The sequence below is a fragment of the Odocoileus virginianus genome, chromosome 14 (genome assembly GCF_023699985.2).
Source record: "Odocoileus virginianus isolate 20LAN1187 ecotype Illinois chromosome 14, Ovbor_1.2, whole genome shotgun sequence".
NCBI classification, from domain to species: Eukaryota; Metazoa; Chordata; class Mammalia; order Artiodactyla; family Cervidae; genus Odocoileus; species Odocoileus virginianus.
This window is the reverse complement of record NC_069687.1, coordinates 23,570,879-23,588,321: the sequence shown is the minus strand read 5'-3', so window position 1 is coordinate 23,588,321 and position 17,443 is coordinate 23,570,879. Positions and strand designations below refer to the sequence as shown.

General features: G+C 33.2%; 1 protein-coding gene across 1 annotated transcript in view; it reads left to right on the top strand.

Annotated features, from left to right (window-relative positions):
* Positions 1-1,113: 1,113 nt before the first annotated feature.
* CDH9 (cadherin 9) overlaps positions 1,114-17,443 on the top strand; it is a 139,044-nt gene continuing 122,714 nt past the window's right edge. Inside the window, exon 1 of the mRNA XM_020903290.2 lies at positions 1,114-1,378. The gene's annotated coding sequence lies outside the window, so the exon portion shown is untranslated. The remainder of the gene's footprint in view (positions 1,379-17,443) is intronic.

Sequence of the window (17,443 nt, the reverse complement as noted above, 5' to 3'; positions counted from 1 at the left end):
TATTTAAAAACTGTGTACTACTAATTAAATTATCATGCATTAGCTATGTCACATTTTATTTTGGGACAACTGGAACTGTATTTTCTAAGTATTTGTTTTCCCTTTTAAGAAAGGAATTTCTGTATTGCACATAAATAACAATACCTCAGATAGGCAGCTCTATTATTTGCACTTCATGGATAAGCTTCACCACTGGGGGGGAAGAAGTGGCAATTTTATTTTTATTTTCTATTGTCACTGTTCCTTTGAAGCATCAAATAGAATATTGATATTTTTGGCACTTATGCGATTTACTTACTGTGATTTAACGAGCCGTTATAAAGTGAGACATATTCCCACTATGCATTTCATACAACTATTACTAGAACTTCTTTTCAGAAGGATTTATCTACAAATCAATATTTCTCTTATTGTACCATTTCCAGAAATATTAAAGAAACTTCTCTTCTGAAATAAGATTTGATTCTGTTACAGTTTACCCTCTCTAATAGTTGAACAATATACAGCAGCAAATCTAACAGGTGGAATATCTAGTTTTTATGATGTTGCTATGGTCACAATTATATGTGGACTTTCCAAGAAAGGTGAAAATACATCAATTGCATTATCAAATAATAAGCAAAATGTTATAGAAATCTGAAATCATGTTTAAAACCATTCTCTTTACTTAAAAAAATCACATTATTAGATGTCTTAAAATTATTGTTAATGAAAGATTATTTTAGTCTATAAATTCGGAGACAGATAAAAACTCATGATCACTGATAAATAGAATTTAGATTCTTTCTCTTCCTTTTCTTAAACTTTGAAACTGAAACAGGTAGTCATGAATTCTGCGGGGACTATACACAAAATTCCTTATGAGTATCAGCACTGTCCATGTGATATATATTTGCTACAGATGATTTACAGGTTACAGACATGCTGTGACCTTTCTCTCCCCACTGCAAACATATTAAGCAGAGCTGATTAAGGGAGACGGAAAACACTGGGTTGTTTTCTCTAACGGGAGTCTTTGACAAAGCCCTCTTTGAGCCCTCCCACTTTATTCGCCTGCAAATCGCCGTGCCTAGAGTCTTTAGTCCCCAACCCAAACCTGGAGCCCTGCAGCGCCATCAGCGGCAATATCTTCCTATGTGAGGGACGTCTCTTATTAATCAGAAACGCTGAATGGAAACCAATCAGATAGAGAGTTCCTTCGCTTCAGCTTCCTGCCTGTCTGAGTTAAAAGTGATGCTCGCTGTAAGAGGAAGGCACATTGCGACTCAGGAAGATTCAGCTGAGAAGATACTATAAAAAGAGAAGAGGAATGAGAGGGAAGCAACGCCGGGATTGTCAGCGCTGAGCAGGGCTAAACTCAATTTCATTGCGGAACAAGGTAAATGTCATTTACTTTGCTTGACATTATAAGCTATTTAATTTTTTGCTTTCTTGTAATGTAGTAATACAAATAGTGCTTTTCTCCTAATTGCTATATTTTGCTCTTTCATTCTCTCTCGCAACATTTGAAAGCAGGTAAGAGTACATTTTTTAGTATTTGGATAAGATATTAAAATGCTCAAGGAAAAAACTTGCAATGTTTGCTTCTTATTTTACTTTTACAAAACTGATACCACCAAGGCTCTTTTTATAGTGCTAAAATTTGCATATGGAGCTTTATTAAAAAAAATATAACTAAACTTCACATCATGTTGATTTGGGTGGCTTTGAAACATATTAATTTTGTTTGTGTGTACTATTATTATATTAATTTAAAATAGACTCCTGTTTTTCTCATAACTTTGGCTTACATAATTTGAGTCAGAACTGTCAAAAATAAAACCATCTTGATCATGTCTTAAAAAGTGATTTATTTTTAATGTTAAAATGAAATGGCATAGAAATAATAAAAATACCACATATATAGATAAACATAGGATGCCAGGATAATATTAATCACTTTATCTGGTGAAGGAGGTTTCTTCACATATTTGTGGTTCTCAGGTCAACATTCTGAAAGTGTACATCTGTTGACTATAATTGTTCTCCATTATTATGGACAAATGTATCTTAATGTAATAAAGACTGGATGAAAACCACAGGAGGGAGTTTCAAAGGCAAAATTGGTGTGTTTTATTTGAAGTGATATGGAAAATGCAACGACTTAATGGAGTTTTTTTTTTTTACCTTGCATGCTCAATATAACCCTTCACATCAATTATATTTTCAAGCATGCTAATCTCTAAAAAGCCATGATGAATTTTAACTAAAAGGTTATCAATATTCTATAGCACTTACATTTAGATACTGTTAACAGTGTATGTTCTCAGAATCTATTTTAAATAACAAAAGTGCACAAAGGAACAGTGATCACCTGTAGTAAAGTTCACATTTATTTGTATTATCAACTTTTGGAAGTCTTTTCTGGGAGACTTGTAATATAATATTGTGTTGTATATTTAAGAGATTAATAATCAAGATTTTTTAACAAGGTCTTTGAAATCTGTAGCGTAAAAAATGAGTGATTTTTGTAACTGCTTAAGGTGGTAACTTTTGCATGACAGGAGGAAATCTTCATGTGGCTCTCTACTTGTCTGTGGAAATAGAATGTTGCCCATCTTCAGCCATTAACTAAGAATGAACTTGATCATTCAATGTTCTTAACTTGGCAAAAAAATACAATTTAAAAACCTCTAGCATTCAGTAGAGGATGGATCCTATTTTCAGACTGAGACACTGCTTCATTACCTAGTCAGTGCTATGTCAGGGGTAGACATCATTTGTGTAACTACAAAACTTGTTAATACAGGATTGAACAGTAGATATTTTAAAAAATAAAGAAAATGAAATAACATGCTATTCTAGCACATAGGAGCAGAGAAATGGGACTCAACACGAGCAGCATGTATGTGTGGTCTTGTCGTCAAACATATTATGGATTCAACTGAAGTTTTCTAAAATGAAGTGAACAAAATAAGTGTATGCACTTAATAGATATATGTTAAGGTGTTGAAATGCTGTCATCTCTGTATTTGTTTTGAAACATGAGAAAGTGTAAGATAAAGCTCATGATATGAGCAAATCTAATTCTGGAAATAATGAATAGAAAAATGCTTCAGAGGAAGCAGATTAGTAGTATCAATTTAGAAAGAATTCACTAACTTTAAGTCAGAAAGCTTTGTTAGGACTGAAAAAGCAAATCATTTACGATCATATTGCTTTCTAGGATAGAAAGATGATTTTCCCCTTATACTATTTAGAGTTTAAGAACAATTTTGATATGGTTCACATATTTATACCACCAATATTGTATTCATTGTATAATTGAAATAAAAATGTCTTGTACCATCACCTATGTATAAAAGATTATAGTATCAAAGTTATCTTTGAAATTATGTCTTTAAATGTTATGTTGCTCTACTTGATAAATTACATGTTAGATGAGAAGCTCTTCTGAATGTCACCTTGCATAAAAAGATTTCATTGGGTATTTTTTATTTTACTGTGACCCTCATACACACAAAGTTTAGTCAGTTTAAGGTCCCTTCTTTGGTACGTGCCCCAAATGCAAAAAATAAAAAAAAAAAACCTTCATCTGAGATTTTTATTCTGCTGAGTTACCTCTTTATAGACATCAGTAGTGATCTAAGGCAGACATGCATTCCCTACAATCTTTGCACAGTCTGGAGGGGCAGTTAATCAGAATGCTTTGGACAATGCTTAAAATTACATAACATAAAATATGTGAGTAATATGGCAGTATATTGTATGCAAGAAAATATAAATTAAGCTTTGTTAATTAAAAAACATGCATGTGTGTCATGAATAAACATTGGCTGTAACTTGTTCTTTATGAAAGAGAACAGACTAGATGGATAATTGTTTAGTGTTAATACAAATGCTTCAATAAACTAGATCATTAGTTTGTTATACTCTTTATTTTAAATATAAAGCATAAATAAATCTAATGTTTTTAAAAAACAGAGTATGATACTTTAAAAATGTCCAATGTGATATTTTAAATATTTGCACCTCTGACTTCAAGGACACATATATAAGTATCTTATAATATATATACATACAAAATATATTATAATATATTATTCTATTCTATTATAAAAGCTCTAGGTAGGTTCTTAGACATTTTACTTGCTAATTTATCTACTTAAGTTTTCTTAAGAAAGAAGAAAACATTCTAAATGGTACCAAAGGGTATTGGTCTTAGCTTTGTTTTTACCTAATATAAATTTATGAATAAATTATTTTTATTGTAGAATAAGACATTTCTTAAGGTAAAGAAATCATTTCCTTTGTAGCTTGCATATCTGTTTTCAAAATGATATGTGTCTTAAAATATACCTGCCTCAAACCTCTTAATGTCTATGACATCTTATCCTCTTATTTAGGTGTTAACATAAAATCCTAGAACTTTAGAAAAGGGGTTTTAACCACCTCCACTCTGATGTTGCACAGGAAAACTAAGGTTTAGAAAAATCAGATTACATATCCAAGGATGTCAAATTATTTATGAAAATTGTCAACATTTTGTGAAAATATATCATTACGTGGGAACATTATGTGAAAGTTGAGCATGAGAATCATATCACAGATACACACACACACACACACACACAGTGACTAGCTGAAAATACTAGATTGTTTTAAACATCCTGAAAAAGTTTTTTTTTCTTATGAGTCACTTCAAATTTCTCTGCCTGGAACTACCATTATCCTCATCAATAAAATAAGGAAAGGAATGCACAGTGAGGAGAGTATCTTTATAGCACTCTTATACATTTTCATAGCAGTCCTCATATGTTAATGTACTTATCCCTAAATTTAGCACTACTGAGAGATGGTCTTATAGCCACATTAAGAATGCAAAGTGCCTGAGTAAAAGAAGGATCTCTGGAGCCTAACCAAGACATTTTATATTAGCACTATCAAGACACCTCCCAAAGCATAAAAGTCATAATAATGGATCTTACTACTTATGAAGAGCAAATGGAAATCTCATGAGGTTATTGTTGCTGTGGTATGTGTGTGTGTGTATAATACTTATGTCTTTATGCCACAGTTCATGGGGTCACAAAGAGTTGGATCCAACTTAAGGACTGAACAACAATTTATTTTTAAGAGAAAAGGTGGAGACAAGGAGAAGGGAGAAGAACTGAATATCTTCTTAAAGTGACATTCAAGGTTTTCCTTTTTTTTCCCCTATTCAATCACTTTGCTAAATTATAAATCAATTGCAGGAGGAATGGTTGTACTCATATTCTATATTTCTATTCATGAGCAAGATAATTATTGGTCTTTCTGATTAATCAATGAAACACCAGAGCGTATGATTGTTTTGTAAGCACTAATTAAAAAACCTACTCCTTATATCACTGTCTGAGATTAACATTTTGGAAAGAATGGAGATAGCAGTGGCTAGTAGTTGTTATTTGATCCTTGAGTTTAAAGATGAATGTGTAAGAAATAGATACACCTGATAGAATTTATATTGGAATATGTCAAAATCACTACACTTTATGTATTATTAATAGAGTATCCAATGAATACTCTATTCATACTTTCCTCATATTTACTGAAACTAGATCTTAGGAAAGTCGTAAAAAACAAGAAACAACATTTACAGAAAGGAAGTGTAATAAGGACGACAGCAATGCATAGCAATGTGTAATCTAAGCAAATAAACACCAGTAATTCTCTTCCTGTGATAAGAGATATCATGTGAAATATAGTGCTTTTATGAACTAGGCCCTCAATACTACAACTTTTCAAAGGGTGTTTTCCTTCAGACAAATAATTTCTTTATCATCTATTTTTTCTAGGAAAACAGGTTATTGAACTGATTTAATATAATTGCTTGAAATATTTTTTCAAAATATTAACATCTATGTGTTATAAACACTCCACAATTCAAGTCTCTTTTCACTGTAATGGTAATTAAGCCACAGATGAAACACTGGTGAACATTTAGAGGTCAAATTACAAAGTAATATCTATCTATCTATGCTGTGTACTGTGTTTAGTCGCTCAGTCACGTCTGACTTTCTGTTACCCCATGGACTATAACCTGCCAGGCCGCTCCGTCCATGAGGACTCTCTATGCAGGAATACTGGAGTGGGTTGTCATGCCCTCTTCAAGGGCTATCTGTCTATATCTTTATATATTTATCTATACACCTCCATCTGTATGTATTTCTGTATCTCTATCTATAGGTAGATCTGTGTGCATGTGTTTGTGTGTATCCAAAAATAAATAATGGAAAAAATAGAAAGGAATAACATGATCAATTATTTCAATGTACAAATTATTATAGCCTTTAAATTAGTAGAATGGCATAATATTAAGCAGTAAAAATCTATTTTATTGGCAATCATGGATATTATGAACAAATGATGAAATAGGAGTTAAAACTATGTTTTAATATTGGAAAAGTTTAAACACAAAGTTCATGTATTATGGCTGACTTTTTTAGATAGGGAGAGTTACCCTTGCATTTTTTAAAATCATAACCAGAAATAATCACCTTCCATTTAGCGTGCACAATTCTTGAAGACTTCATAAAATTATAATCTGTTTACCTAATCGTATGATGGGTAGAAAATAAAGTAGGAATTTTAATGCTGTCTAAAGCCATATTGATTAAAACAGATTATTTTTATTGGAAAATAAGATCTTTATTATTTATTTAAAATATAGCAATAGCACATCATATGTGATGCAATTTTAAATGACTTATTTGGTCATTTTCCATAGTTGAGGGTGTCAATAGCCATTTTATACTTCTTGTATTATTGAGTAAATTAACCATTTGCTTATCCATATTTTCATAAAAATATGATACTAAGATTAAATACCATTGCTTTATGTCATATAACTTATATACAATAATTTAATAAATCAGTGAAGGATAAATATGTGTATTACTTCCAGTCCTTCCAGGTTAATTTTATAACTTAGCATACTACAAATTAACTATGCATGTACTGAGCAGGGTTGAAATAGGTTTAACTATTAGAATAAAAGCAATAATTTTCCTTCTCCCCTAAATCTTGTCAGTTTATCTAGATGATGTGACATTTTATATATATTTTCAATTCAGTTATGCTTTTTTGATTACAAGAGCATTAAATAAGATTCAGGTTTGTATTTCTGCTAATACTTAACTCTTCCAAAGACTAAATAATTAATACTATTACAATAACACATATGAAAATCATCTTTCTTATATGTTTAGTGTAGAATTAAGTTTCCTGATACAGTCATTAACAATGAAGAATGTTATCATATTAGGAAGAAATAATTTTTTTATAATTAAAATTAACTTTGGTCAGTTTAGAATAAGGAGTTCTTTTGAAATACAAATAGTGAATAACAATAATAAGCTTAAAAATTTTAATATTATAGTTATTTTAGCTCTTTAAAATGAAGATTTTTTAATCAATGCTATCTATATATATTTAAATGTCTCTATATATAGATATATATCATGTGTCTAAAGCTCACTACTTTGGACTTGAGACCTATGTTAAATTTTGCTTTTAGTAGGTAAATATGGAAGATTGTTTTATTTAAATAAGAAGGTTTCAATTTTGGAAATTCAGAAAATTGATTTCAGAAATTAAGTGGGCAATTGTTCTAATAGAGCTTTTTAAACTAAATATATATATCAGGAAACTACTTGAGTTTATAATTAAAAATGCCCAAAGATGAGTACTGAAACTGATGGAGACCAAATAACAGAATGGAGACTAAAAAAGTAGTGCAATTCAATGGCAGACTCAGTAGCAGAGACACACAATAATAATGATGCTATCATGAGGGTCTGATGTCTCCCCAAATCTTCTTGTGGTTTGCCACTGACAAATGAAGGATTATCTTTGGAGTCATTGTAACTCTTTATTTAAACACAGGCATAAAGATTCCTCTCCATTTCACTCAAGACTAAACTGTGTTTATTGAAGTTTTGCATTGAAATTGAGCTTTAAGCATTTTCAGGGAGGAATAAAATTTTACTTCAGGATAAATATGTCAATTGTGTATGTCTCGCATTATACTTCAATGACCACATTATTAAATTGCAGGTTTCCCTGGTAGCTCAGTTGGTAAAGAGTCTGCCTGCAGTGCAGGAGACCGGGGTTCGATCCCTGGGTAGGGAAGATCCCCTGGAGAAGGAAATGGCAAACCACTCCAGTATCCTTGCCTAGAAAATCCCATGGATAGAGAAGCCTGATGGGCTGCAGTCCATGGGATTGCAGAATTGGGCATGACTGAGCGACTAACACACACATTAAATTGCACTCTTCTAAAACTGTAAGAAAATGTAGGTAAACAACCCAAATGGAAAGAATGTTGAGTAAATTCTACCCCAGAATGAAAATTTAATTTAGATGGTGGGTTTTGACAAACATATCTTTATATATTTATAACTAATATTTTTATATACAATATGAATTTGACATCAGATTTTAGAAAACAAGTAACTCTAGAATTCTATATATAGTCTTACAATGCAATGACATTCTATAAATAAGAGATGTTTTATAAACTATCAGTGATACACATTTTATTAAAATTACAGCTCTATATCATTTTCCTAAATGTAATCATTTAATGTTTTTATTTCTTTTCATCCAGTATTTTGACTTAGGTCAATGGAACCCATATGAAATTAATCTTTATCCCCAAGATGAGAAAAATTTTAAGTATTAAATAGTCATTTTACTAAAAGTAGATTTTTTTTTTCTTGGTCATGCCACACAGCTTGCCCTTGACAGTGAAAGTACACAGTGAAACCACTGGTCACCGGTGGATACATTCTCAGTCGCTCAGTCATGTCCAACTCTTTGTGACCCCATGGACTGTAGCCTGCCAGGCTCTTTTGTCCATGGGTTTCCCCAGGCAATAATACTGGGAATTATACAGGGAATTCCCACTAAAAGTAACTTTTTAACCTATTTCATATATAGGAAAGTAAGCATATGTTAAGATTATGTAAAGAACTTTTTGCCTTTAACATGTGATTAAAATGTTCTCAATGATAAATTCACTGATAAGATACATCAATTGAAGGGATGACAGAGGATGAGATGGTTGGATGGCGTCACTGACTCCATCGACATAAGTTTGAGAGGACTCCGGGAGATAGTGAAAGACAGGGAAAGCTGGCAGACTGCCTTCCACGGGGTCACAAAGAGTTGGACATGACTTAGCCACTGAGCAAGTATATAAGTATTTAACTATGTATAATGCATTAATTTTCAAATATGCTTGGTGACATGTATTGTGCTGAAAATGTTAAATATATTTCTCCTTTAACTATGACTATTATATCTGAGGCAAAAAAAAGATCCACATCCATCTTCTTTTAACCTTTCACTTCTGTTTGAATTCTGAATTGTTTCGTGGCTAAAATAGATTTTATTTGAGTTGTCTGTTTCCCAATGATTTCTACCAAATTGAATGTAAATCTGTACTGATTCATGGAAGGCAGATTTTTTTTTTTTCTGATGCTATGAACTGTGATAATTTATTTCTCTTGCTGCTTTTAGCTACTTTAGCTTTCTTACCTTCAATGAAATTTTAGTTTTCTGCTATTTCTGTTTCCCTGTTTACTGCTTTGCTCCTTCCACCTACTGCTACACCTTCAGTTTTTCCTACCCCTACACCTTCTCTAATTCCAAGACAGAATATGTTTAACTACAAGTGCTTTTTCATTCTTCATTTGGCTTGCTTTTCAGGGAGATGATTCAGTGAACTGTAACAGAAAAGTAGCCTAACTCGAGGAGCTCCTTAGATGTGACACTAATAAAAATTGGTCAGTATATTCAACGGGTGCTTTTATTGATGGAAACACTTCTGCTCCATTCCACGTCTCCCAACTTTACCTTCTAATCGACTGGATATGGGCCTTATGGTGGTGGTTTAGTCACTAAGTCTTGTCTGACTCTTGTGATCCCAGGGACTGTAACCTGCCAGGCTCGTCTGTCCGAGATTTTCCAGGCAAGAATACTGGAGTGGGTTGCCAGTTCCTTCTTCAGGGGATGGGCGTTATGGGGAGCTGAATATTGCCGAGGTCACAATTCATTAAGACGAGATAAGTGGAACAAAGAGAAATGGTACTACTGACTAGTGGGTTTGACTACAGGTCCGGGAATGTAGCCCTGACTTGCATACAGCTGCATGAAGATTTTGGAGAACCATTAAAAAAAAATCAGGACTTGAAACTGGTAAGGCTGTTCTTTGTATAGTTAATATACATAAGGTGTATGTGTGAGGAGATAAATTAGCAAAAGTATTTTCATGCTGACTGCTCAAGAATTCCAAAACTGATACCTATGAACTGTTCACATTAAGAAGCTGATTGTGTCCCATTTTCACGTAGTGGAAATGATAGTCCATCTTACAGTTCGCTGGTATTGGTAGAAGCAGTGCTGCTCATAACATCAGTAGCAGAATGTGATGTTCTAAATATGTGCAGGTTTATTGAGAAGTCTGTTCAGAATCCTATATGCATCCTTTATGTTCTTTTAAGCTCACCATCAGGAGAAAAAGATCTGATTAGCTGTAGAAATTAATTTATCCATTGGCTGATTATTTCATTTTCTTAGCTTTGAATTTATTCATCACTGAAGATCTGCTTCACTTCTAAGGCTCTGTGCTGTTGTGGGACATGTGCTGGAAAGACCATCACGTGGAAATCACTTTTATTTCCAAACAGCTTCAGTTGTTAGAGAATCTCCTCTTGTCATAAGTAGCAACATTTATCTTTACTGTCTCTATTTTTTCTTAGTTTTCCTTAGTATTAATTTTTATTTCACCATTATGTAATAGTATTAAAAGAAAAGCATTCAAAAAAAAAAAAAAAAACTTTGTCCAGCCTATACTTTCCTTTCAGTGTGAACAGGCCTCATTACTTCAGTTTTAAAATAAGTAACATTTTATAGACTGCTATACCATTCCAGTTGCCCTGTGCAAATTGAACTCTTGTTTGATATTATCCCAAAATTGAAATCAATAATCCTAATATGAAATAGGGAGCATACAATAAGTTGGACTATAACTCCTTTTATAAACTGCTTTCGAAGTTAAGCCAAGACCATTTTTCTATTCTTCTTCACTGCTTTCAAAAGACATACATAGAAAAAAATGTCTTTATGATTTGTAATTCTGTGTTACAAGGCAAAATACCAAATCCTAAGAGATAAAATACTACTCATATCTTATATTGATCTTTTACTGTCTTGTCCTTCAACCAGTCTTCTTATGAAAACTTTCATATCTCTTTTCTCTAATAAGATAAGAAATTTTACTTGCTCACCTACCCAACAGTATGCTTAATAATTTTTTTTTTTTTTTACATATACCCCTCTTTTTTTGGATTTTCTTTCTATTTAGGTCATCATGGGCATTAAGTATCCCTGGATTGGGAATATCCCTGGGGAAGGGAAAGGCTAGACATTCCAGTATTCTGGCCTGGAGAATTGCATGGACTGTATAGTCCATGGGGGTCACAAAGAGTTGGACACAACTGAGTGACTTTCACTTTCACTTTCTTTTCTTTTTTCACTTTCTTTTCAGGGCATTAAGAAGAGTTCTCTGTGCTACACACCAGGTTCACATTAGCTATCTACATTATGCATATTAGTGTGTATATATGTCAATCCCAATCTTGGTCTGTTCTCTAATATGTTTAATTAGTGATGTATTCCACAAACTATAATCTTGTAAATTAAGAATATCTCTCAGTAACCCCTTCTCCCTTACCTCTAACCCACCCTTCATCATATATAGAAATACATCAGTACTTCTCAGCTTTGGATCTGAGTCTTCAGCAATTGGTTTATGTATTTTAAATTTTTCTGCTATATTATGAATCTTAAAAGTATGTCCACAGCCTTAAAGGACCCAAAGTATACATTTCAAATGATCAAAACCATCCCAGAAACCTTATAAAACGATTTATGATTTGGTGTGAGTGCCCTGGAAGAAAGACCAAAGCTTTCATGATATTTATGGAGTTTTTATATTGACCTGACAAAGATGTCGACTGCTTAACAGTTTATAAGTTAAAATATTTGTAGTTAACATACAAGTTTATCAAAACAATAGCAAAAATGCACTTGACTGATAGTATAAGTAAATATACAATCTCTTCCCAGCTCCATTTACAGGTTCTGTCTTGTTGGTAAGTTATCTTCTTTTCTGGGTACAAATTTTCTCATATATTGTAAAATACAATGAGCAGGAAGTTTAGGTAGGTAATATTTTATGGTCATATCGGCAAGCAAAGTCCTGGAATCATACATTTAAAATATAAGAGTAGTTTTACTATATACTTCATGTATGAGGATGAGAAAGATTTTTAATGATTCAGGGCTCTTGGAACTTCCTGAGTAAAGATATTAGCAATATCTACATTATAGTATATTATGAAGAGACACTTCTGATACTATAACAACCACTGTTATTATTATTAAGAATGTTATTGCTCAGGTTCAATATATCTAGGTAAAGTGTATTGAAACTTTCCATGTAGAGAAGCATAAGAGTGACCTAGCTTAATTTGATGACTACTTTCATTGTTTTTGGAATTAGATAAGGTAAATCTGAAAGTCATGTACAACATTATCAATATAAATATGCATGTTTATCATGTGATTTCTTAAGTTGACATAGCATACAATGACAATATTTTACATTTTGAAAAATTATGTGGTATAAATTTATACCATATTTAAAGTAAGATAGGATATGTACAGTCATAGATTGAATACTATAAAGTTTATTGCTTCAAGTTACGATGAGTACATTACACATGGACCTTGACGATGTGAATGAGTTATGAAAGTCTTTTAAATCAATGGTAATAACATTTCATAGTAACTCATATCATCACATATTTTAGCCAGGTATTTAATTTTCCTTTTCTATCATTTTTATGGTCTTCTACCTTTTATTCTTTGAATTACATTAATAACTATAAAGTGAATGACATTCTTGACCTTAAAGTGCATAGAGTTTATAAAGATGGTTTACTTGTATAAGAATTTTACTATGATTTGAAAAATATAGTTAAAAATGGTAATAATGATTACAAGCTTGTGACATTCACTAAAATTAACTTGTAAGCTATCTTTGTGATTAATGTTACTGATTTGATGGTTTATTCTTAATCCATGTAAAATGGAGTTAATATTCATAAAATATAGAAACTATTTAGTTATATTTATTAAATATTTACTATGCAGATAGCACTTTTCTGAGTGTTAAGGTTATTGCAGTAAACATGATACAAAGTGTTTCTAGTCATCAGCTTGTACTTTCTTGGGGAGTAATATAAATAATAAATAAGATAAACATGGTACTGATGAATGTGAAGGAAATAGGCAGTGGGATAGAGAGGTACTGAGGGGGATGGGGTGGAACTTATTAGTGTAGTTAGGGGCTTTTTTTTGAGGTGATATTTAAAATGGTTCTGGATGTAATATCATAAAAAATATCATTTTAGGCAGAAAGAATGGCAAGTTCTAAAGTTCTGGTATGTTGATAAATTTTGCTATTTTTTATAATATTCTGATTATAAATGCTTTAATTTATAAAAATTAGATTGTTATATTATGTATACTTAGATGCTTATAAACTTCATAATAAAGATATGAACTGGACATTTCCCATTTTTCACCTATTGGTAACAATGTACATTCTCACATTTTTTCTTGCTTCATGAAACAAATGGTTCTGATATAATAGTCATCTTTGTATGTATACAAAGCTAGACTTTTATTAAATGTTACTATTTGTATAATGGTAGGAATCTCAGACTACTATAGAATATATAAATATTAACTCTTAGTGTCCAAAATGTTTATTTCTCTTTTTCTCCTGGTTATAAGTTGAAGATCCACTGAATCTAAGGCAGGAAAGAGTATCTTATTGTAACGAGGACATATATATCTGTATATATCTCTGTATATTTTTTTATCTATAGTAAGGGACAGTTAGTCTTACAATTCTCCAAAGGGGAAAAATGAACTCCATAATAGGTTTGATCCTCTTTTTTCCTAAATGTTGAGGGAAATTATATCCTTCTTGAAGGCACTAAGGGCAGCAGGGTATGTTCTAGAATTGTCTCGAATGTTTCCAAATGTTGATTCATTCCTATCTGTGTGATTATTTTGAACATAATTTTCATACTTCTGTAGAGTTTCCAAAAGAAAGAGTCTAATTATGTGACTGTTTTTTTTCTCTACTTCTGAGGATCTGCTGTCCTACATGTTCCACTTTCATCACTTTATTATGCCATGCTTACCTTTATATTCTGGCATATTTACAGTTTCTCTTTTGTTACTGGTTTCCTCTTTTTTGATGATCTGTGATTAAAATTTCAGAGATAATTGTGTTACTTTCTTATTTCTTTGTTCCAGGACCCTAGACAATCTTTTAGTTGGTGCTCAGTATTTTGAGCACCAACTAAATTAGGTTGTTGATGTTGTACAGTCAGTCATGTCTGACTCTGACCCCATGGACTGCTGCACACTAGGCTTCCCTGTCCTTCACCATCTCCGGAAGTTTGCTCAAACTCACAGCCATTGAGTCAGTGATCCCATCCAACCACCTCATCCTCTGTTGTTTCCTTCTCCTCCTGCACTCAATGTTTCCCAGCATTAGGGTCTTTTCCAGTGAGTCAGCTCTTCACATCAAGTGGCCAAATATTGGAGCTTCAGCATCAGTCCTTTTAATGAATGTTCAGGGTTGATTTCCTTTAGGATTGACTGGTTTGATCTTGCTGTCCAAGGGAGTCTGAAGTCTTCTCCAGCACCAAAGTTCAAAGCTACAATTCTTTGTTGCTCAGCCTTCTTTACGGTCCAACTCTCATATCTGTACATGACTACTTGAAAAATCATAGCTTTGACTAGATGTCTAGACCTTTGTTGGAAAAGTGATGTCTCTACTTTTTAGTACGCTGTCTATGTGTGTCATAGCTTTTCTTCCAAGAAGCAAGCATTTTTTAATTTCATGACTATACTCACCATCTGCAGTGATTTGAAGCCCAAGAAAATAAAATCTGTCACTGTTTCCACTTTTTCCCCATCTATTTGCCTTGTAGTTATGGGACCAGATGCCATGATCTTTGAATGTTGAGTTTTAAGCTATCTTTTTCACTCTCCTCTTTTACCTTCATCAAGAAGCTTTTCAGGTCCTCTTCACTTTCTGCCATAAGGGTGGTGTCATCTGCATTTCTAAGGTTGATATTTCTCCCAGCAATAGTGATTCCAGCTTGTGCTTCATCCAGTCTGGCATTTCATATAGTGTACTCTGCATAGAAGTTAAATAAGCAAGGTGACAATATACAGCCTTGACGTACTGCTTTGTCAATTTTGAACTAGTCCATTGTTCTGTGTCTGGTACCAACTGTTGCTTCCTGACCTGCATATAGGTTTCTCATGGGGCAGGTGGTCTGGTATAGTTGATCCTAGTCATATTCTCTTGGATCCCTGATATACAATGTATTTGTGGAGAAATTGACCTTTGACTTCATCAAGGACTGGTTGGACACCCTTTTTTAAAAGCACCTGCCAGCACAGTACTCAATGTACATGTATAAGACTACACCATTTGTGCACGGTATACAATTATAATGACAAGATTCTCAATCCAAATGACATGTAGAAAATATGCTTATCTTTCACAATTGTGTTGATTTTGGCTAAAATCTCATTTGCAGTTATAAAACAAAAATGAAAACATTCCCAGTTTAGAGTTTTAAGATTATATCATAAAAAGTTATTGGATGTTTTCAGTAAAGAAACACAATGGCCTAAGTATTTTGGGTGAATTGTGCTTTGCTAAATAATTCCTTCCACAAGTTCTACATTGCTTAATTATGAAACTGATTCATATACCATATTGGAAGGTGTGTTATTTATAACTTTTGATTTGATGCTAACTCTATATTTCCTATATTCCTCCTTCTCCCTTTCCCAATGCAAATCTGGCTGCCATTCTTTTGAGCTACAGAGTAGGGAACAAATCATATTTACTTAAGTGCTAACTGTAATGGTTAAAAGCTTAGATTCTTAAGCCAGAAACACCAGCTTTATCTCTTGCCTCCAGTGTGGTCTCAGGAAACTTATTTTATCTTCCTAAAATTAAATTTCCTCAGGTGAAAATGTGGACAATTGAATCATTAAAATTATTGCAAGAGGGATTGTGATAATACATACATCAAAGTGATCACTGGTGGCCTTGGCTTGCAGTGGCTCCAAGCAGGGCTTGGGTTCCCATCCAGGGACTGAGGTCAGGTCTCAGCAGTGAGAGCACCAAATCCTAGTCACTGGACCCCATAAGGGTCTTGGCCTTTCAGCTTTGCAGAAAAGAATTCCCATAAAGATGGAAAGTAGTGAAAAAAGTAAAGTATCTATTACAAGGAAAAAAAAGTCCAGTACATGTGGATATACATACGGGTGGACAGACACACACATGGGTTCAGAGAGAGTTTCTGAGTCTTCCCTTGTGGTGGCCTGAGTTACTTTTATGGGGTATTTCTTCCACATTTTCTTGACCAGTAATTCTGACTTGCTTGGTTCAGAGTCCATGTTTGGTATATCTCAGGATCCTCCCATGTGTGTGTACATATCACCTAGTCAAGATGGATTCTACCACAAGAGGTCTATCGGTAGTGTCATCAATTGACATCACTCCCCTTTTCAACCCCAAGGAGCCTTTCTGCTCCTGTATAGTCAGGAAGATCTTCAGACTCTGAGAATAAGAAATATGTGGTCTCTTATCTTCTATCTGGGCAGGACCCAGGCTCCTCCCTCAATTTTCCTGCTATTCTTATCTTGGTGTATTATTCCACAGGGGACAAATCTCCCAGTGTTTCACCTTGGGTCACCATTTACCTCTTGCCTCAAAAGTGCTTATATAGTAGCCATTTAATAAATATTAATTTTGCTAACTATTCTTGTTATATTCACAAAATACTCAAACCGTCAGTTTCTAATACTGTTCTTAGAGAATTTTACCCTTGTATTTGGAAAAATGTAGTTATAAAATCCTGTACATGTTTCAGGACTTTTCCTGTCTAAACTTTTTTTTTTTTAGAAAGAAAACTCACCTTTAATAAAGAAAATGCTCAATTTCTTATGTATCTAATAACACATATCCAAATACATTAAACAAGAATGGACAAAATTGCAAGACTTTGAGAATCTATGTTTAGAGTAGCATTATTTTATTTTAATTTTTGAAAATAAGTTTTTTAAATTTTTGACTGTGGTGGGTCTTTGTTGCTATGAGGGCTTTTCCCTACTTGGGGCACACGGGCTTCTCACTGAAGTGGCTTCTCTTGTTGTGCAGCGTGGGCCCCAGGGCACTGGGGCTTCCGTAGTTGCAGCTCCTGGGTCCTAGAGCACAGGCTCAGTAGTTGGGGTGCATGGGCTCAGTCGT